Source organism: Melospiza georgiana, chromosome W, assembly GCF_028018845.1.
Source record: "Melospiza georgiana isolate bMelGeo1 chromosome W, bMelGeo1.pri, whole genome shotgun sequence".
NCBI lineage: Eukaryota > Metazoa > Chordata > Aves > Passeriformes > Passerellidae > Melospiza > Melospiza georgiana.
Window position 1 is genome coordinate 16,032,864 of NC_080464.1, and position 22,557 is coordinate 16,055,420.

Genomic DNA, 22,557 nt, shown 5'->3' on the forward strand with positions numbered 1-22,557 from the left:
CTTCAAGGTGGACTGGAATGCCTTGCCAACCTCTGTCTCCGCAAATGATCCAATACCCTTTTGGCAATTGCCGTGGAGATTGGTCCGTCTGTAGAAACACATCCCAACTGTTTGAAACATTTGCTGCCCTGAGAAGTTTCTTGGAACAAATGTTCCAATTGAAGGAAGGACTGTTTCCATTGTCAATTCCACCTGGTTTACCATTGGATTCTTTTCTGACCAAAGGAAACTCTTTCACTGGCACACCAACCAAACAGGTTGAGAAAGGCTTTTCTGGTTCCGAATTAGACAGACATATAGTATCCGATCCGGCAGCCTTGGCTAAGGTCACCCAAACATTCGTCTTCGGTTGATCCTCAGGCAAATCTGCACGACAAAAAACAATTAAAATCAAGCAAAACAAGTATACCATTTGATTCTGCCCCATCTCTTTCAAGAACTAAGTTTTGGCAGAATTCTTTCTAAACCAAAACAAGAACCTAAATTTTCAGCCAAAAATTAGCTTTGTTAAACAAACATTCAGCATTTCATTCGTATACTCATAAATAAAAATTGGCACAAAATCAGAGTTCACGGGTTCCACCGATGCACAATGAACGTCAGGCACAAGAGGCGTCAGGCGAGACCCGGGATCCTTCCATTCGGTCTACGTCTGCGTACTCGCTTCCTCAGTTCTAGGCTCGACAACAGGTTCTGAAGTGCGATACGGTTTGACGTTTTTGGCGGGAACCCACTTAATTCTTCCAGCACCTGTGGAAATAGAAGCATACCCTTTGCCCCACGTTATTAATTGAAACGGACCTTCCATCTGTCCAGAGTCAGGGTTTCTAATTAGAAGAGGAGGATGTTCTTTCAGTTTTGCCTGTGTGCTATTTGAAAAGTGTCTAAAGATTGGTGGATCTGGTTCTGTACTTTTACTATTTAGAAAATTAAAAACATACAAAGCCTTACTCAGTCTCATCTGTGGGGTGATTTCCGTTCCCCCTCTCTGTTGATCTAATATGCGTTTTAAGGTTTGATGTGTTCTTTCAATGATTGCTTGGCTTGTGGGAGAGTGGGGAATACCAAAAATGTGTCGAACACCCCATTCATTTAAAAATGTGGCCAATTTTTGAGATATGTATGCGGGGCCATTGTCAGTTTTTACTTCTTGGGGTATACCCAATGAAGCAAAAGCTTGCAGGAAATGATGACAGGCATGGCTGCCAGTATCACTTGTGTGAAGGGAAGCAAAAACTGCACCAGAGAACGTGTCTATGGAAACATGAATATTTTTAAATTTACCAAAAGAAGGCTATTTAGTAACATCTGTTTGCCACAACTGTAGGCTTTGTAAGCCTCGGGGGTTGATTGCTCCTGTAGAAACAGGAGGTTGTACCAATTGACAGTCAGGGCAAGTATGAATGATAGCTTTAGCTTGACTTTAAGTGATTTGGAACATTTGCATGAGTGCTTGTGCATTTTGGTGGAAAAAGGCACGACTCAATTTTGCTTGTTCAAAACTATTTGGCAATGTGTTAGAAATGACCATTGTCAGCTTGTCCGCTCTTGCATTTCCTTCCACTAAAAATCCAGGAAGTGAAGAATGCGCCCTAATGTGAGAAACAAAATATGGATTAGTTCTATATTGCAAAGTTATAAAAAGACATGAAAGCCAACGATATAAAGTTTCATTACTAACATCCTTTAAAATGGAACCTTCTATTCTCCTGACTACATTAGCAACATAAGCAGAATCTGTGACCAAATTAAAAGGGTGAGGAAACAGCTGAAAAGCTCAAACTACTGCAGCAGGCTCAACAATTTGAGGGGATCCCTCTACTGTTTGAATATCAGATTCCCAAACATTAGTCTTTTGATTAAACCAAGTCACAACGGACTTGTGGCTTTTACCAGAGCCATCAGTGAAGAGAGTCACAGCATGTAAAGGTTCTTCACTAAATTTAGGTTTTTCTCTGAAACTCAATTTTGCTTGCAGTAGTTTGTGAGCTGGATAGTGTATGGAACAAACACCTGGAAAACCTAAGAATGCATATTGTAAATCATCAGAATTTTGCATTGCCCAATTGAAATAATCATTTTTCAATGGCAAATAGATAACTGAAAATTCTTGACCTGCCAAAGTTAACAATCTGGTTCTAGCCTTAATTATAATGTATGCAATCATTTCTAAAACTGAGCAAATGGTCTTTGAAAACCTGTAGGGAGGAAAATCCCATTCCATTATTAACAAAGGATCTTGTTCTGTGGAATCCCACTGGAAAATGAGACCACAAAGCTGCTTCTTCTCTCCTAAGATTGCAAGAAAGAAAGGATTTTCAGGAACGCAGCGATGAGCTTGTCTTTTTTGAAGAGCTTCTGTGACTTTGTCGAGAGCAGCACGAGCTTCAGGGGTTAAAGTTCTTGGCGAAGTGATGTCGCAACTTCCTCTCAGCAAATGGAAGAGCGGACTCAGTTCATCATTGGTGATTCCCAACATCGGTCTGACCCAGTTGATTTCTCCTAGAAGTTGTTGTAACTCTTGTAGGTTGTTGACTCTGGTTCGGATCTGAATTTTTTGTGGTGTTCTTGTCGTCTCAGTCATCTTCCATCCCAGGTACTTCTAAGGTGAAACTTGTTGAATTTTCGTTGCAGAGATTTCAAGTCCAGCTTTTTGAATTTCAGCAACAACACAGTCGCGAGTTTCTTCCATCTCTTCCTTTCAAAGGACTCCACCCTTAAAGCCAATTTTTCTTTCTCTGTATCTATAGATTGACAAACACCAGAACAACCATGGTTTTGCTTAACTGAAAAAGAGTTCCCTGGAACCACAATTTCCCGAGTGAAAGCAGCCACCTCAGCCTCCACCCCAGGCCCAACAGAATCCAATTCAGGTTTCAGTGTCCCTGCACAAACAATTTTAGGAAGTACAGTCACTTTTTCATTTCCATCTTTTACACACTTTGTTCCATCCCCCTTACAAGAGTCACATATTTTTACATTAACAGAACAACGCGAAGAAAAGTCCGAAAGAGTCTCATTTTTTCCCAGAGAGAGAGAAGAAAGATTTTGTTCAACAGAGTTCAAAGCAATACTTTCAGCATTTGCAACAACACTTGTAACATTCTCCGATACACACACAGTCTCTGGTTTACTGGAATTTCGTGAGAGAGAACCAGAAGCTCTGTTTTCTGAGTCCAAGTTGATCTTATTTTTATCACTTTGTTTAAAAAAGCACTACAACAGCGCACTACAAACCGGCACAAGTTCTCTTAAGCTTTCATCTTTTTTGAGAGAGACTAGATTATAGATTCTCCAGTTTATCTGATCCCAAAAATGAAAAGAAAAAGCAGACTGCAGATTTAAATCTTGCGTATTCGCTTTAACCCAGATAAGTAAGTTTTTAAGCTCAGTTTTTGAAATTTCAGAGTGACCTTTTTCTTGTAACATTGTCTCTAATTGATGAAAAACATCCCATTCAACTTCTGATAAATTCGTTCCCATTTTTGTGCTCTTTTAATAATTTTCTTTTTCTCTATTTTTCCTCCCAACATCACCCAAGCGCTCTCCCGAGATAAGTTACTTACAATTTTCTTGGTTTCGGCGGGAGAGATGATACAGTGTCCTCCTTGTTAACACTTGGGTCTCCGCGGCTGGTGCTTCCACGATTTTTCTTTGTTTTTCTTCTATTCTACGTCCTCACACGGGGCAGCAATATGCGGGGGACGGGACAGGTATAAGTCCAATGGTGTCAGGAACCCACGCCTTAAAAAAGGAACCCACTAGGCCGCGGCAAAATATCCAAATATGGATAACATGGTAACCAGACCAGTGAAGAGATTTTTGCTTTTATTTCCAGCACATCAGTCTCAAAATACAAAATGGAGACATGACAGCTCACTGATCCACACCAAAAAATGTCTCCTTCAACAGGGCTCATACAGCAATACATAAAATCATCTCAGACTAGAATTCAGCCAATCAGACACAGAAAACACATCTTGACAAGCATTCTATCCAATCTTATAAAACATAGGTAATCGTAGCTAAAACAAAGACTAGTTGATAAGAGACAAAGAACAGAGTTCTATTCATGCTAACCTTCTAAAGATATACATTAAATAACCTTGTTGCCATCCTAAAGCCAATTCTACAGAAGCCTATTGTTATTTGTCACGTCTACTGCTTGGGAAACTTTTCTGCTTGCATGGAAAACTTTTTCTGCTTGCATGGGAAACTTTTCTGCAATGCTAACAAAACTCCAGTCTAAGGCCTACATACTTCTTTTTAACCATTTCTTAAAAATCCTCTAACCTTATGGATTCCAACATTTCCCCCTCACTGTTTGACCCAGAAGCTTTCATTTTCTTGTCGCTTGCTATTTGCGTTTCATAGCTCTATTGCAAAATTTCTGCTTATTATCTGCTGAAGACCTATTTTCACTAAACTGAAGCATTGCTATATTACGGCACAGCAACTTAATGCTGTGAAGACCCAATCCCTGAAAGAGATATGTTTGGCAACAGTCACAAGGCATCGTTCAAAAAACTCTGGTCGATTCCAAGGCCTTAATTCAAAACCTTCGTTCATGTCAATACCCTCATCTACTGCTTTCGTGAGATTTCGTACACTCTCTGTGCTTCTACTTCCTAATTCTCCTGCTTGAATGACAAAAACTTCTCGGACTGTTTTGTTCATCATTCGCCGAACACAACAGAGTATACAAGGTACCACTATCAATATCAGTATTAGAACACCTAATATGTAAAGACCTATCTTGCAAAGTTGCCTTAGCCAAGGTGCAAAACTGCAATTTTGATACAAATCATCCAACCAGGAACCTCCATCTTCTTTAATTTGGGCTGTCAGATCCTTGAATTTTTGAATGCTTTTGTGAATGGATTCAGAATGATCAGACAAATTCATACAACACAAACCTTCCAATTCCTCACAACCATGTCCTTGTGCCAGTAAGAGAAAATCAATGGCTGCTCTGTTTTGAAGAGTAGCATGTCTAATACTATCAACATTGGTCAACATATCACTGATTGCGGAGGATGTGGCATTAGCTTGTTTGCTCAGCCAACATCCAACTCGATCTAATTGTCTCAATGCCACAGCTGAAGCCAATTGGGGTAGAAATATACCTGCTGAAACCCTTCTGGCGGCATTCCAAGGCATAAAATCACTCTGACAGTTCTCATCATAATGAGGAACAGCTCTCGTTTTCCTTTGTTTCTTTTTCATCACTGCTTTGGCAGTGGGGGCAATTATGGTAAGCATACCAATGCTGCAAGGGCCACCTTCAAGGTGGGCTGGAATGCCTTGCCAACCTCTGTCTCCGCAAATGATCCAATACCCTTTTGGCAATTGCCGTGGAGATTGGTCCGTCTGTAGAAACACATCCCAACTGTTTGAAACATTTGCTGCCCTGAGAAGTTTCTTGGAACAAATGTTCCAATTGAAGGAAGGACTGTTTCCATTGTCAATTCCACCTGGTTTACCATTGGATTCTTTTCTGACCAAAGGAAACTCTTTCACTGGCACACCAACCAAACAGGTTGAGAAAGGCTTTTCTGGTTCCGAATTAGACAGACATATAGTATCCGATCCGGCAGCCTTGGCTAAGGTCACCCAAACATTCGTCTTCGGTTGATCCTCAGGCAAATCTGCACGACAAAAAACAATTAAAATCAAGCAAAACAAGTATACCATTTGATTCTGCCCCATCTCTTTCAAGAACTAAGTTTTGGCAGAATTCTTTCTAAACCAAAACAAGAACCTAAATTTTCAGCCAAAAATTAGCTTTGTTAAACAAACATTCAGCATTTGATTCGTATACTCATAAATAAAAATTGGCACAAAATCAGAGTTCACGGGTTCCACCAATGCACAATGAACGTCAGGCACAAAAGGCGTCAGGCGAGACCCGGGATCCTTCCATTCGGTCTACGTCTGCGTACTCGCTTCCTCAGTTCTAGGCTCGACAACAGGTTCTGAAGTGCGATACGGTTTGACGTTTTTGGCAGGAACCCACTTAATTCTTCCAGCACCTGTGGAAATAGAAGCATATCCTTTGCCCCACGTTATTAATTGAAACGGACCTTCCATCTGTCCAGAGTCAGGGTTTCTAATTAGAAGAGGAGGATGTTCTTTCAGTTTTGCCTGTGTGCTATTTGAAAAGTGTCTAAAGATTGGTGGATCTGGTTCTGTACTTTTACTATTTAGAAAATTAAAAACATATAAAGCCTTACTCAGTCTCATCTGTGGGGTGATTTCCGTTCCCCCTCTCTGTTGATCTAATATGCGTTTTAAGGTTTGATGTGTTCTTTCAATGATTGCTTGGCTTGTGGGAGAGTGGGGAATACCAAAAATGTGTCGAACACCCCATTCATTTAAAAATGTGGCCAATTTTTGAGATATGTATGCGGGGCCATTGTCAGTTTTTACTTCTTGGGGTATACCCAATGAAGCAAAAGCTTGCAGGAAATGATGACAGGCATGGCTGCCAGTATCACTTGTGTGAAGGGAAGCAAAAATTGCACCAGAGAACGTGTCTATGGAAACATGAATATTTTTAAATTTACCAAAAGAAGGCTATTTAGTAACATCTGTTTGCCACAACTGTAGGCTTTGTAAGCCTCGGGGGTTGATTGCTCCTGTAGAAACAGGAGGTTGTACCAATTGACAGTCAGGGCAAGTATGAATGATAGCTTTAGCTTGACTTTAAGTGATTTGGAACATTTGCATGAGTGCTTGTGCATTTTGGTGGAAAAAGGCACGACTCAATTTTGCTTGTTCAAAACTATTTGGCAATGTGTTAGAAATGACCATTGTCAGCTTGTCCGCTCTTGCATTTCCTTCCACTAAAAATCCAGGAAGTGAAGAATGCGCCCTAATGTGAGAAACAAAATATGGATTAGTTCTATATTGCAAAGTTATAAAAAGACATGAAAGCCAACGATATAAAGTTTCATTACTAACATCCTTTAAAATGGAACCTTCTATTCTCCTGACTACATTAGCAACATAAGCAGAATCTGTGACCAAATTAAAAGGGTGAGGAAACAGCTGAAAAGCTCAAACTACTGCAGCAGGCTCAACAATTTGAGGGGATCCCTCTACTGTTTGAATATCAGATTCCCAAACATTAGTCTTTTGATTAAACCAAGTCACAACAGACTTGTGGCTTTTACCAGAGCCATCAGTGAAGAGAGTCACAGCATGTAAAGGTTCTTCACTAAATTTAGGTTTTTCTCTGAAACTCAATTTTGCTTGCAGTAGTTTGTGAGCTGGATAGTGTATGGAACAAACACCTGGAAAACCTAAGAATGCATATTGTAAATCATCAGAATTTTGCATTGCCCAATTGAAATAATCATTTTTCAATGGCAAATAGATAACTGAAAATTCTTGACCTGCCAAAGTTAACAATCTGGTTCTAGCCTTAATTATAATGTATGCAATCATTTCTAAAACTGAGCAAATGGTCTTTGAAAACCTGTAGGGAGGAAAATCCCATTCCATTATTAACAAAGGATCTTGTTCTGTGGAATCCCACTGGAAAATGAGACCACAAAGCTGCTTCTTCTCTCCTAAGATTGCAAGAAAGAAAGGATTTTCAGGAACGCAGCGATGAGCTTGTCTTTTTTGAAGAGCTTCTGTGACTTTGTCGAGAGCAGCACGAGCTTCAGGGGTTAAAGTTCTTGGCGAAGTGATGTCGCAACTTCCTCTCAGCAAATGGAAGAGCGGACTCAGTTCATCATTGGTGATTCCCAACATCGGTCTGACCCAGTTGATTTCTCCTAGAAGTTGTTGTAACTCTTGTAGGTTGTTGACTCTGGTTCGGATCTGAATTTTTTGTGGTGTTCTTGTCGTCTCAGTCATCTTCCATCCCAGGTACTTCTAAGGTGAAACTTGTTGAATTTTCGTTGCAGAGATTTCAAGTCCAGCTTTTTGAATTTCAGCAACAACACAGTCGCGAGTTTCTTCCATCTCTTCCTTTCAAAGGACTCCACCCTTAAAGCCAATTTTTCTTTCTCTGTATCTATAGATTGACAAACACCAGAACAACCATGGTTTTGCTTAACTGAAAAAGAGTTCCCTGGAACCACAATTTCCCGAGTGAAAGCAGCCACCTCAGCCTCCACCCCAGGCCCAACAGAATCCAATTCAGGTTTCAGTGTCCCTGCACAAACAATTTTAGGAAGTACAGTCACTTTTTCATTTCCATCTTTTACACACTTTGTTCCATCCCCCTTACAAGAGTCACATATTTTTACATTAACAGAACAACGCGAAGAAAAGTCCGAAAGAGTCTCATTTTTTCCCAGAGAGAGAGAAGAAAGATTTTGTTCAACAGAGTTCAAAGCAATACTTTCAGCATTTGCAACAACACTTGTAACATTCTCCGATACACACACAGTCTCTGGTTTACTGGAATTTCGTGAGAGAGAACCAGAAGCTCTGTTTTCTGAGTCCAAGTTGATCTTATTTTTATCACTTTGTTTAAAAAAGCACTACAACAGCGCACTACAAACCGGCACAAGTTCTCTTAAGCTTTCATCTTTTTTGAGAGAGACTAGATTATAGATTCTCCAGTTTATCTGATCCCAAAAATGAAAAGAAAAAGCAGACTGCAGATTTAAATCTTGCGTATTCGCTTTAACCCAGATAAGTAAGTTTTTAAGCTCAGTTTTTGAAATTTCAGAGTGACCTTTTTCTTGTAACATTGTCTCTAATTGATGAAAAACATCCCATTCAACTTCTGATAAATTCGTTCCCATTTTTGTGCTCTTTTAATAATTTTCTTTTTCTCTATTTTTCCTCCCAACGTCACCCAAGCGCTCTCCCGAGATAAGTTACTTACAATTTTCTTGGTTTCGGCGGGAGAGATGATACAGTGTCCTCCTTGTTAACACTTGGGTCTCCGCGGCTGGTGCTTCCACGATTTTTCTTTGTTTTTCTTCTATTCTACGTCCTCACACGGGGCAGCAATATGCGGGGGACGGGACAGGTATAAGTCCAATGGTGTCAGGAACCCACGCCTTAAAAAAGGAACCCACTAGGCCGCGGCAAAATATCCAAATATGGATAACATGGTAACCAGACCAGTGAAGAGATTTTTGCTTTTATTTCCAACACATCAGTCTCAAAATACAAAATGGAGACATGACAGCTCACTGATCCACACCAAAAAATGTCTCCTTCAACAGGGCTCATACAGCAATACATAAAATCATCTCAGACTAGAATTCAGCCAATCAGACACAGAAAACACATATTGACAAGCATTCTATCCAATCTTATAAAACATAGGTAATCGTAGCTAAAACAAAGACTAGTTGATAAGAGACAAAGAACAGAGTTCTATTCATGCTAACCTTCTAAAGATACACATTAAATAACCTTGTTGCCATCCTAAAGCCAATTCTACAGAAGCCTATTGTTATTTGTCACGTCTACTGCTTGGGAAACTTTTTCTGCTTGCATGGGAAACTTTTCTGCAATGCTAACAAAACTCCAGTCTAAGGCCTACATACTTCTTTTTAACCATTTCTTAAAAATCCTCTAACCTTATGGATTCCAACATTTCCCCCTCTCTGTTTGACCCAGAAGCTTTCATTTTCTTGTCGCTTGCTATGTGCGTTTCATAGCTCTATTGCAAAATTTCTGCTTATTATCTGCTGAAGACCTATTTTCACTAAACTGAAGCATTGCTATATTACGGCACAGCAACTTAATGCTGTGAAGACCCAATCCCTGAAAGAGATATGTTTGGCAACAGTCACAAGGCATCGTTCAAAAAACTCTGGTCGATTCCAAGGCCTTAATTCAAAACCTTCGTTCATGTCAATACCCTCATCTACTGCTTTCGTGAGATTTCGTACACTCTCTGTGCTTCTACTTCCTAATTCTCCTGCTTGAATGACAAAAACTTCTCGGACTGTTTTGTTCATCATTCGCCGAACACAACAGAGTATACAAGGTACCACTATCAATATCAGTATTAGAACACCTAATATGTAAAGACCTATCTTGCAAAGTTGCCTTAGCCAAGGTGCAAAACTGCAATTTTGATACAAATCATCCAACCAGGAACCTCCATCTTCTTTAATTTGGGCTGTCAGATCCTTTAATTTTTGAATGCTTTTGTGAATGGATTCAGAATGATCAGACAAATTCATACAACACAAACCTTCCAATTCCTCACAACCATGTCCTTGTGCCAGTAAGAGAAAATCAATGGCTGCTCTGTTTTGAAGAGTAGCATGTCTAATACTATCAACATTGGTCAACATATCACTGATTGCGGAGGATGTGGCATTAGCTTGTTTGTTCAGCCAACATCCAACTCGATCTAATTGTCTCAATGCCACAGCTGAAGCCAATTGGGGTAGAAATATACCTGCTGAAACCCTTCTGGCGGCATTCCAAGGCATAAAATCACTCTGACAGTTCTCATCATAATGAGGAACAGCTCTCGTTTTCCTTTGTTTCTTTTTCATCACTGCTTTGGCAGTGGGGGCAATTATGGTAAGCATACCAATGCTGCAAGGGCCACCTTCAAGGTGGGCTGGAATGCCTTGCCAACCTCTGTCTCCGCAAATGATCCAATACCCTTTTGGCAATTGCCGTGGAGATTGGTCCGTCTGTAGAAACACATCCCAACTGTTTGAAACATTTGCTGCCCTGAGAAGTTTCTTGGAACAAATGTTCCAATTGAAGGAAGGACTGTTTCCATTGTCAATTCCACCTGGTTTACCATTGGATTCTTTTCTGACCAAAGGAAACTCTTTCACTGGCACACCAACCAAACAGGTTGAGAAAGGCTTTTCTGGTTCCGAATTAGACAGACATATAGTATCCGATCTGGCAGCCTTGGCTAAGGTCACCCAAACATTCGTCTTCGGTTGATCCTCAGGCAAATCTGCACGACAAAAAACAATTAAAATCAAGCAAAACAAGTATACCATTTGATTCTGCCCCATCTCTTTCAAGAACTAAGTTTTGGCAGAATTCTTTCTAAACCAAAACAAGAACCTAAATTTTCAGCCAAAAATTAGCTTTGTTAAACAAACATTCAGCATTTCATTCGTATACTCATAAATAAAAATTGGCACAAAATCAGAGTTCACGGGTTCCACCGATGCACAATGAACGTCAGGCACAAGAGGCGTCAGGCGAGACCCGGGATCCTTCCATTCGGTCTACGTCTGCGTACTCGCTTCCTCAGTTCTAGGCTCGACAACAGGTTCTGAAGTGCGATACGGTTTGACGTTTTTGGCAGGAACCCACTTAATTCTTCCAGCACCTGTGGAAATAGAAGCATACCCTTTGCCCCACGTTATTAATTGAAACGGACCTTCCATCTGTCCAGAGTCAGGGTTTCTAATTAGAAGAGGAGGATGTTCTTTCAGTTTTGCCTGTGTGCTATTTGAAAAGTGTCTAAAGATTGGTGGATCTGGTTCTGTACTTTTACTATTTAGAAAATTAAAAACATACAAAGCCTTACTCAGTCTCATCTGTAGGGTGATTTCCGTTCCCCCTCTCTGTTGATCTAATATGCGTTTTAAGGTTTGATGTGTTCTTTCAATGATTGCTTGGCTTGTGGGAGAGTGGGGAATACCAAAAATGTGTCGAACACCCCATTCATTTAAAAATGTGGCCAATTTTTGAGATATGTATGCGGGGCCATTGTCAGTTTTTACTTCTTGGGGTATACCCAATGAAGCAAAAGCTTGCAGGAAATGATGACAGGCATGGCTGCCAGTATCACTTGTGTGAAGGGAAGCAAAAACTGCACCAGAGAACGTGTCTATGGAAACATGAATATTTTTAAATTTACCAAAAGAAGGCTATTTAGTAACATCTGTTTGCCACAACTGTAGGCTTTGTAAGCCTCGGGGGTTGATTGCTCCTGTAGAAACAGGAGGTTTTACCAATTGACAGTCGGCAAGTATGAATGATAGCTTTAGCTTGACTTTAAGTGATTTGGAACATTTGCATGAGTGCTTGTGCATTTTGGTGGAAAAAGGCACGACTCAATTTTGCTTGTTCAAAACTATTTGGCAATGTGTTAGAAATGACCATTGTCAGCTTGTCCGCTCTTGCATTTCCTTCCACTAAAAATCCAGGAAGTGAAGAATGCGCCCTAATGTGAGAAACAAAATGTGGATTAGTTCTATATTGCAAAGTTATAAAAAGACATGAAAGCCAACGATGTAAAGTTTCATTACTAACATCCTTTAAAATGGAACCTTCTATTCTCCTGACTACATTAGCAACATAAGCAGAATCTGTGACCAAATTAAAAGGCTGAGGAAACAGCTGAAAAGCTCAAACTACTGCAGCAGGCTCAACAATTTGAGGGGATCCCTCTACTGTTTGAATATCAGATTCCCAAACATTAGTCTTTTGATTAAACCAAGTCACAACGGACTTGTGGCTTTTACCAGAGCCATCAGTGAAGTGAGTCACAGCATGTAAAGATTCTTCACTCAATTTAGGTTTTTCTCTGAAACTCAATTTTGCTTGCAGTAGTTTGTGAGCTGGATAGTGTATGGAACAAACACCTGGAAAACCTAAGAATGCATATTGTAAATCATCAGAATTTTGCATTGCCCAATTGAAATAATCATTTTTCAATGGCAAATAGATAACTGAAAATTCTTGACCTGCCAAAGTTAACAATCTGGTTCTAGCCTTAATTATAATGTATGCAATCATTTCTAAAACTGAGCAAATGGTCTTTGAAAACCTGTAGGGAGGAAAATCCCATTCCATTATTAACAAAGGATCTTGTTCTGTGGAATCCCACTGGAAAATGAGACCACAAAGCTGCTTCTTCTCTCCTAAGATTGCAAGAAAGAAAGGATTTTCAGGAACGCAGCGATGAGCTTGTCTTTTTTGAAGAGCTTCTGTGACTTTGTCGAGAGCAGCACGAGCTTCAGGGGTTAAAGTTCTTGGCGAAGTGATGTCGCAACTTCCTCTCAGCAAATGGAAGAGCGGACTCAGTTCATCATTGGTGATTCCCAACATCGGTCTGACCCAGTTGATTTCTCCTAGAAGTTGTTGTAACTCTTGTAGGTTGTTGACTCTGGTTCGGATCTGAATTTTTTGTGGTGTTCTTGTCGTCTCAGTCATCTTCCATCCCAGGTACTCCTAAGGTGAAACTTGTTGAATTTTCGTTGCAGAGATTTCAAGTCCAGCTTTTTGAATTTCAGCAACAACACAGTCACGAGTTTCTTCCATCTCTTCCTTTCAAAGGACTCCACCCTTAAAGCCAATTTTTCTTTCTCTGTATCTATAGATTGACAAACACCAGAACAACCATGGTTTTGCTTAACTGAAAAAGAGTTCCCTGGAACCACAATTTCCCGAGTGGAAGCAGCCACCTCAGCCTCCACCCCAGGCCCAACAGAATCCAATTCAGGTTTCAGTGTCCCTGCACAAACAATTTTAGGAAGTACAGTCACTTTTTCATTTCCATCTTTTACACACTTTGTTCCATCCCCCTTACAAGAGTCACATATTTTTACATTAACAGAACAACGCGAAGAAAAGTCCGAAAGAGTCTCATTTTTTCCCAGAGAGAGAGAAGAAAGATTTTGTTCAACAGAGTTCAAAGCAATACTTTCAGCATTTGCAACAACACTTGTAACATTCTCCGATACACACACAGTCTCTGGTTTACTGGAATTTCGTGAGATAGAACCAGAAGCTCTGTTTTCTGAGTCCAAGTTGATCTTATTTTTATCACTTTGTTTAAAAAAGCACTACAACAGCGCACTACAAACCGGCACAAGTTCTCTTAAGCTTTCATTTTTTTTGAGAGAGACTAGATTATAGATTCTCCAGTTTATCTAATCCCAAAAATGAAAAGAAAAAGCAGACTGCAGATTTAAATCTTGCGTATTCGCTTTAACCCAGATAAGTAAGTTTTTAAGCTCAGTTTTTGAAATTTCAGAGTGACCTTTTTCTTGTAACATTGTCTCTAATTGATGAAAAACATCCCATTCAACTTCTGATAAATTTGTTCCCATTTTTTTGCTCTTTTAATAATTTTCTTTTTCTCTATTTTTCCTCCCAACGTCACCCAAGCGCTCTCCCGAGATAAGCTACTTACAATTTTCTTGGTTTCGGCGGGAGAGATGATACAGAGTCCTCCTTGTTAACACTTGGGTCTCCGCGGCTGGTGCTTCCACGATTTTTCTTTGTTTTTCTTCTATTCTACGTCCTCACACGGGGCAGCAATATGCGGGGGACGGGACAGGTATAAGTCCAATGGTGCCAGGAACCCACGCCTTAAAAAAGGAACCCACTAGGCCGCGGCAAAATATCCAAATATGGATAACATGGTAACCAGACCAGTGAAGAGATTTTTGCTTTTATTTCCAGCACATCAGTCTCAAAATACAAAATGGAGACATGACAGCTCACTGATCCACACCAAAAAATGTCTCCTTCAACAGGGCTCATACAGCAATACATAAAATCATCTCAGACTAGAATTCAGCCAATCAGACACAGAAAACACATCTTGACAAGCATTCTATCCAATCTTATAAAACATAGGTAATCGTAGCTAAAACAAAGACTAGTTGATAAGAGACAAAGAACAGAGTTCTATTCATGCTAACCTTCTAAAGATATACATTAAATAACCTTGTTGCCATCCTAAAGCCAATTCTACAGAAGCCTATTGTTATTTGTCACGTCTACTGCTTGGGAAACTTTTCTGCTTGCATGGGAAACTTTTCTGCAATGCTAACAAAACTCCAGTCTAAGGCCTACATACTTCTTTTTAACCATTTCTTAAAAATCCTCTAACCTTATGGATTCCAACATTTCCCCCTCTCTGTTTGACCCAGAAGCTTTCATTTTCTTGTCGCTTGCTATGTGCGTTTCATAGCTCTATTGCAAAATTTCTGCTTATTATCTGCTGAAGACCTATTTTCACTAAACTGAAGCATTGCTATATTACGGCACAGCAACTTAATGCTGTGAAGACCCAATCCCTGAAAGAGATATGTTTGGCAACAGTCACAAGGCATCGTTCAAAAAACTCTGGTCGATTCCAAGGCCTTAATTCAAAACCTTCGTTCATGTCAATACCCTCATCTACTGCTTTCGTGAGATTTCGTACACTCTCTGTGCTTCTACTTCCTAATTCTCCTGCTTGAATGACAAAAACTTCTCGGACTGTTTTGTTCATCATTCGCCGAACACAACAGAGTATACAAGGTACCACTATCAATATCAGTATTAGAACACCTAATATGTAAAGACCTATCTTGCAAAGTTGCCTTAGCCAAGGTGCAAAACTGCAATTTTGATACAAATCATCCAACCAGGAACCTCCATCTTCTTTAATTTGGGCTGTCAGATCCTTTAATTTTTGAATGCTTTTGTGAATGGATTCAGAATGATCAGACAAATTCATACAACACAAACCTTCCAATTCCTCACAACCATGTCCTTGTGCCAGTAAGAGAAAATCAATGGCTGCTCTGTTTTGAAGAGTAGCATGTCTAATACTATCAACATTGGTCAACATATCACTGATTGCGGAGGATGTGGCATTAGCTTGTTTGTTCAGCCAACATCCAACTCGATCTAATTGTCTCAATGCCACAGCTGAAGCCAATTGGGGTAGAAATATACCTGCTGAAACCCTTCTGGCGGCATTCCAAGGCATAAAATCACTCTGACAGTTCTCATCATAATGAGGAACAGCTCTCGTTTTCCTTTGTTTCTTTTTCATCACTGCTTTGGCAGTGGGGGCAATTATGGTAAGCATACCAATGCTGCAAGGGCCACCTTCAAGGTGGGCTGGAATGCCTTGCCAACCTCTGTCTCCGCAAATGATCCAATACCCTTTTGGCAATTGCCGTGGAGATTGGTCCGTCTGTAGAAACACATCCCAACTGTTTGAAACATTTGCTGCCCTGAGAAGTTTCTTGGAACAAATGTTCCAATTGAAGGAAGGACTGTTTCCATTGTCAATTCCACCTGGTTTACCATTGGATTCTTTTCTGACCAAAGGAAACTCTTTCACTGGCACACCAACCAAACAGGTTGAGAAAGGCTTTTCTGGTTCCGAATTAGACAGACATATAGTATCCGATCTGGCAGCCTTGGCTAAGGTCACCCAAACATTCGTCTTCGGTTGATCCTCAGGCAAATCTGCACGACAAAAAACAATTAAAATCAAGCAAAACAAGTATACCATTTGATTCTGCCCCATCTCTTTCAAGAACTAAGTTTTGGCAGAATTCTTTCTAAACCAAAACAAGAACCTAAATTTTCAGCCAAAAATTAGCTTTGTTAAACAAACATTCAGCATTTCATTCGTATACTCATAAATAAAAATTGGCACAAAATCAGAGTTCACGGGTTCCACCGATGCACAATGAACGTCAGGCACAAGAGGCGTCAGGCGAGACCCGGGATCCTTCCATTCGGTCTACGTCTGCGTACTCGCTTCCTCAGTTCTAGGCTCGACAACAGGTTCTGAAGTGCGATACGGTTTGACGTTTTTGGCAGGAACCCACTTAATTCTTCCAGCACCTGTGGAAATAGAAGCATACCCTTTGCCCCACGTTATTAATTGAAACGGACCTTCCATCTGTCCAGAGTCAGGGTTTCTAATTAGAAGAGGAGGATGTTCTTTCAGTTTTGCCTGTGTGCTATTTGAAAAGTGTCTAAAGATTGGTGGATCTGGTTCTGTACTTTTACTATTTAGAAAATTAAAAACATACAAAGCCTTACTCAGTCTCATCTGTGGGGTGATTTCCGTTCCCCCTCTCTGTTGATCTAATATGCGTTTTAAGGTTTGATGTGTTCTTTCAATGATTGCTTGGCTTGTGGGAGAGTGGGGAATACCAAAAATGTGTCGAACACCCCATTCATTTAAAAATGTGGCCAATTTTTGAGATATGTATGCGGGGCCATTGTCAGTTTTTACTTCTTGGGGTATACCCAATGAAGCAAAAGCTTGCAGGAAATGATGACAGGCATGGCTGCCAGTATCACTTGTGTGAAGGGAAGCAAAAACTGCACCAGAGAACGTGTCTATGGAAACATGAATATTTTTAAATTTACCAAAAGAAGGCTATTTAGTAACATCTGTTTGCCACAACTGTAGGCTTTGTAAGCCTCGGGGGTTGATTGCTCCTGTAGAAACAGGAGGTTGTACCAATTGACAGTCAGGGCAAGTATGAATGATAGCTTTAGCTTGACTTTAAGTGATTTGGAACATTTGCATGAGTGCTTGTGCATTTTGGTGGAAAAAGGCACGACTCAATTTTGCTTGTTCAAAACTATTTGGCAATGTGTTAGAAATGACCATTGTCAGCTTGTCCGCTCTTGCATTTCCTTCCACTAAAAATCCAGGAAGTGAAGAATGCGCCCTAATGTGAGAAACAAAATGTGGATTAGTTCTATATTGCAAAGTTATAAAAAGACATGAAAGCCAACGATGTAAAGTTTCATTACTAACATCCTTTAAAATGGAACCTTCTATTCTCCTGACTACATTAGCAACATAAGCAGAATCTGTGACCAAATTAAAAGGCTGAGGAAACAGCTGAAAAGCTCAAACTACTGCAGCAGGCTCAACAATTTGAGGGGATCCCTCTACTGTTTGAATATCAGATTCCCAAACATTAGTCTTTTGATTAAACCAAGTCACAACGGACTTGTGGCTTTTACCAGAGCCATCAGTGAAGAGAGTCACAGCATGTAAAGATTCTTCACTCAATTTAGGTTTTTCTCTGAAACTCAATTTTGCTTGCAGTAGTTTGTGAGCTGGATAGTGTATGGAACAAACACCTGGAAAACCTAAGAATGCATATTGTAAATCATCAGAATTTTGCATTGCCCAATTGAAATAATCATTTTTCAATGGCAAATAGATAACTGAAAATTCTTGACCTGCCAAAGTTAACAATCTGGTTCTAGCCTTAATTATAATGTATGCAATCATTTCTAAAACTGAGCAAATGGTCTTTGAAAACCTGTAGGGAGGAAAATCCCATTCCATTATTAACAAAGGATCTTGTTCTGTGGAATCCCACTGGAAAATGAGACCACAAAGCTGCTTCTTCTCTCCTAAGATTGCAAGAAAGAAAGGATTTTCAGGAACGCAGCGATGAGCTTGTCTTTTTTGAAGAGCTTCTGTGACTTTGTCGAGAGCAGCACGAGCTTCAGGGGTTAAAGTTCTTGGCGAAGTGATGTCGCAACTTCCTCTCAGCAAATGGAAGAGCGGACTCAGTTCATCATTGGTGATTCCCAACATCGGTCTGACCCAGTTGATTTCTCCTAGAAGTTGTTGTAACTCTTGTAGGTTGTTGACTCTGGTTCGGATCTGAATTTTTTGTGGTGTTCTTGTCGTCTCAGTCATCTTCCATCCCAGGTACTCCTAAGGTGAAACTTGTTGAGTTTTCGTTGCAGAGATTTCAAGTCCAGCTTTTTGAATTTCAGCAACAACACAGTCGCGAGTTTCTTCCATCTCTTCCTTTCAAAGGACTCCACCCTTAAAGCCAATTTTTCTTTCTCTGTATCTATAGATTGACAAACACCAGAACAACCATGGTTTTGCTTAACTGAAAAAGAGTTCCCTGGAACCACAATTTCCCGAGTGGAAGCAGCCACCTCAGCCTCCACCCCAGGCCCAACAGAATCCAATTCAGGTTTCAGTGTCCCTGCACAAACAATTTTAGGAAGTACAGTCACTTTTTCATTTCCATCTTTTACACACTTTGTTCCATCCCCCTTACAAGAGTCACATATTTTTACATTAACAGAACAACGCGAAGAAAAGTCCGAAAGAGTCTCATTTTTTCCCAGAGAGAGAGAAGAAAGATTTTGTTCAACAGAGTTCAAAGCAATACTTTCAGCATTTGCAACAACACTTGTAACATTCTCCGATACACACACAGTCTCTGGTTTACTGGAATTTCGTGAGATAGAACCAGAAGCTCTGTTTTCTGAGTCCAAGTTGATCTTATTTTTATCACTTTGTTTAAAAAAGCACTACAACAGCGCACTACAAACCGGCACAAGTTCTCTTAAGCTTTCATTTTTTTTGAGAGAGACTAGATTATAGATTCTCCAGTTTATCTGATCCCAAAAATGAAAAGAAAAAGCAGACTGCAGATTTAAATCTTGCGTATTCGCTTTAACCCAGATAAGTAAGTTTTTAAGCTCAGTTTTTGAAATTTCAGAGTGACCTTTTTCTTGTAACATTGTCTCTAATTGATGAAAAACATCCCATTCAACTTCTGATAAATTCGTTCCCATTTTTGTGCTCTTTTAATAATTTTCTTTTTCTCTATTTTTCCTCCCAACGTCACCCAAGCGCTCTCCCGAGATAAGCTACTTACAATTTTCTTGGTTTCGGCGGGAGAGATGATACAGAGTCCTCCTTGTTAACACTTGGGTCTCCGCGGCTGGTGCTTCCACGATTTTTCTTTGTTTTTCTTCTATTCTACGTCCTCACACGGGGCAGCAATATGCGGGGGACGGGACAGGTATAAGTCCAATGGTGTCAGGAACCCACGCCTTAAAAAAGGAACCCACTAGGCCGCGGCAAAATATCCAAATATGGATAACATGGTAACCAGACCAGTGAAGAGATTTTTGCTTTTATTTCCAGCACATCAGTCTCAAAATACAAAATGGAGACATGACAGCTCACTGATCCACACCAAAAAATGTCTCCTTCAACAGGGCTCATACAGCAATACATAAAATCATCTCAGACTAGAATTCAGCCAATCAGACACAGAAAACACATCTTGACAAGCATTCTATCCAATCTTATAAAACATAGGTAATCGTAGCTAAAACAAAGACTAGTTGATAAGAGACAAAGAACAGAGTTCTATTCATGCTAACCTTCTAAAGATATACATTAAATAACCTTGTTGCCATCCTAAAGCCAATTCTACAGAAGCCTATTGTTATTTGTCACGTCTACTGCTTGGGAAACTTTTCTGCTTGCATGGAAAACTTTTTCTGCTTGCATGGGAAACTTTTCTGCAATGCTAACAAAACTCCAGTCTAAGGCCTACATACTTCTTTTTAACCATTTCTTAAAAATCCTCTAACCTTATGGATTCCAACATTTCCCCCTCTCTGTTTGACCCAGAAGCTTTCATTTTCTTGTCGCTTGCTATTTGCGTTTCATAGCTCTATTGCAAAATTTCTGCTTATTATCTGCTGAAGACCTATTTTCACTAAACTGAAGCATTGCTATATTACGGCACAGCAACTTAATGCTGTGAAGACCCAATCCCTGAAAGAGATATGTTTGGCAACAGTCACAAGGCATCGTTCAAAAAACTCTGGTCGATTCCAAGGCCTTAATTCAAAACCTTCGTTCATGTCAATACCCTCATCTACTGCTTTCGTGAGATTTCGTACACTCTCTGTGCTTCTACTTCCTAATTCTCCTGCTTGAATGACAAAAACTTCTCGGACTGTTTTGCTCATCATTCGCCGAACACAACAGAGTATACAAGGTACCACTATCAATATCAGTATTAGAACACCTAATATGTAAAGACCTATCTTGCAAAGTTGCCTTAGCCAAGGTGCAAAACTGCAATTTTGATACAAATCATCCAACCAGGAACCTCCATCTTCTTTAATTTGGGCTGTCAGATCCTTTAATTTTTGAATGCTTTTGTGAATGGATTCAGAATGATCAGACAAATTCATACAACACAAACCTTCCAATTCCTCACAACCATGTCCTTGTGCCAGTAAGAGAAAATCAATGGCTGCTCTGTTTTGAAGAGTAGCATGTCTAATACTATCAACATTGGTCAACATATCACTGATTGCGGAGGATGTGGCATTAGCTTGTTTGCTCAGCCAACATCCAACTCGATCTAATTGTCTCAATGCCACAGCTGAAGCCAATTGGGGTAGAAATATACCTGCTGAAACCCTTCTGGCGGCATTCCAAGGCATAAAATCACTCTGACAGTTCTCATCATAATGAGGAACAGCTCTCGTTTTCCTTTGTTTCTTTTTCATCACTGCTTTGGCAGTGGGGGCAATTATGGTAAGCATACCAATGCTGCAAGGGCCACCTTCAAGGTGGGCTGGAATGCCTTGCCAACCTCTGTCTCCGCAAATGATCCAATACCCTTTTGGCAATTGCCGTGGAGATTGGTCCGTCTGTAGAAACACATCCCAACTGTTTGAAACATTTGCTGCCCTGAGAAGTTTCTTGGAACAAATGTTCCAATTGAAGGAAGGACTGTTTCCATTGTCAATTCCACCTGGTTTACCATTGGATTCTTTTCTGACCAAAGGAAACTCTTTCACTGGCACACCAACCAAACAGGTTGAGAAAGGCTTTTCTGGTTCCGAATTAGACAGACATATAATATCCGATCTGGCAGCCTTGGCTAAGGTCACCCAAACATTCGTCTTCGGTTGATCCTCAGGCAAATCTGCACGACAAAAAACAATTAAAATCAAGCAAAACAAGTATACCATTTGATTCTGCCCCATCTCTTTCAAGAACTAAGTTTTGGCAGAATTCTTTCTAAACCAAAACAAGAACCTAAATTTTCAGCCAAAAATTAGCTTTGTTAAACAAACATTCAGCATTTCATTCGTATACTCATAAATAAAAATTGGCACAAAATCAGAGTTCACGGGTTCCACCGATGCACAATGAACGTCAGGCACAAGAGGCGTCAGGCGAGACCCGGGATCCTTCCATTCGGTCTACGTCTGCGTACTCGCTTCCTCAGTTCTAGGCTCGACAACAGGTTCTGAAGTGCGATACGGTTTGACGTTTTTGGCAGGAACCCACTTAATTCTTCCAGCACCTGTGGAAATAGAAGCATACCCTTTGCCCCACGTTATTAATTGAAACGGACCTTCCATCTGTCCAGAGTCAGGGTTTCTAATTAGAAGAGGAGGATGTTCTTTCAGTTTTGCCTGTGTGCTATTTGAAAAGTGTCTAAAGATTGGTGGATCTGGTTCTGTACTTTTACTATTTAGAAAATTAAAAACATACAAAGCCTTACTCAGTCTCATCTGTGGGGTGATTTCCGTTCCCCCTCTCTGTTGATCTAATATGCGTTTTAAGGTTTGATGTGTTCTTTCAATGATTGCTTGGCTTGTGGGAGAGTGGGGAATACCAAAAATGTGTCGAACACCCCATTCATTTAAAAATGTGGCCAATTTTTGAGATATGTATGCGGGGCCATTGTCAGTTTTTACTTCTTGGGGTATACCCAATGAAGCAAAAGCTTGCAGGAAATGATGACAGGCATGGCTGCCAGTATCACTTGTGTGAAGGGAAGCAAAAACTGCACCAGAGAACGTGTCTATGGAAACATGAATATTTTTAAATTTACCAAAAGAAGGCTATTTAGTAACATCTGTTTGCCACAACTGTAGGCTTTGTAAGCCTCGGGGGTTGATTGCTCCTGTAGAAACAGGAGGTTGTACCAATTGACAGTCAGGGCAAGTATGAATGATAGCTTTAGCTTGACTTTAAGTGATTTGGAACATTTGCATGAGTGCTTGTGCATTTTGGTGGAAAAA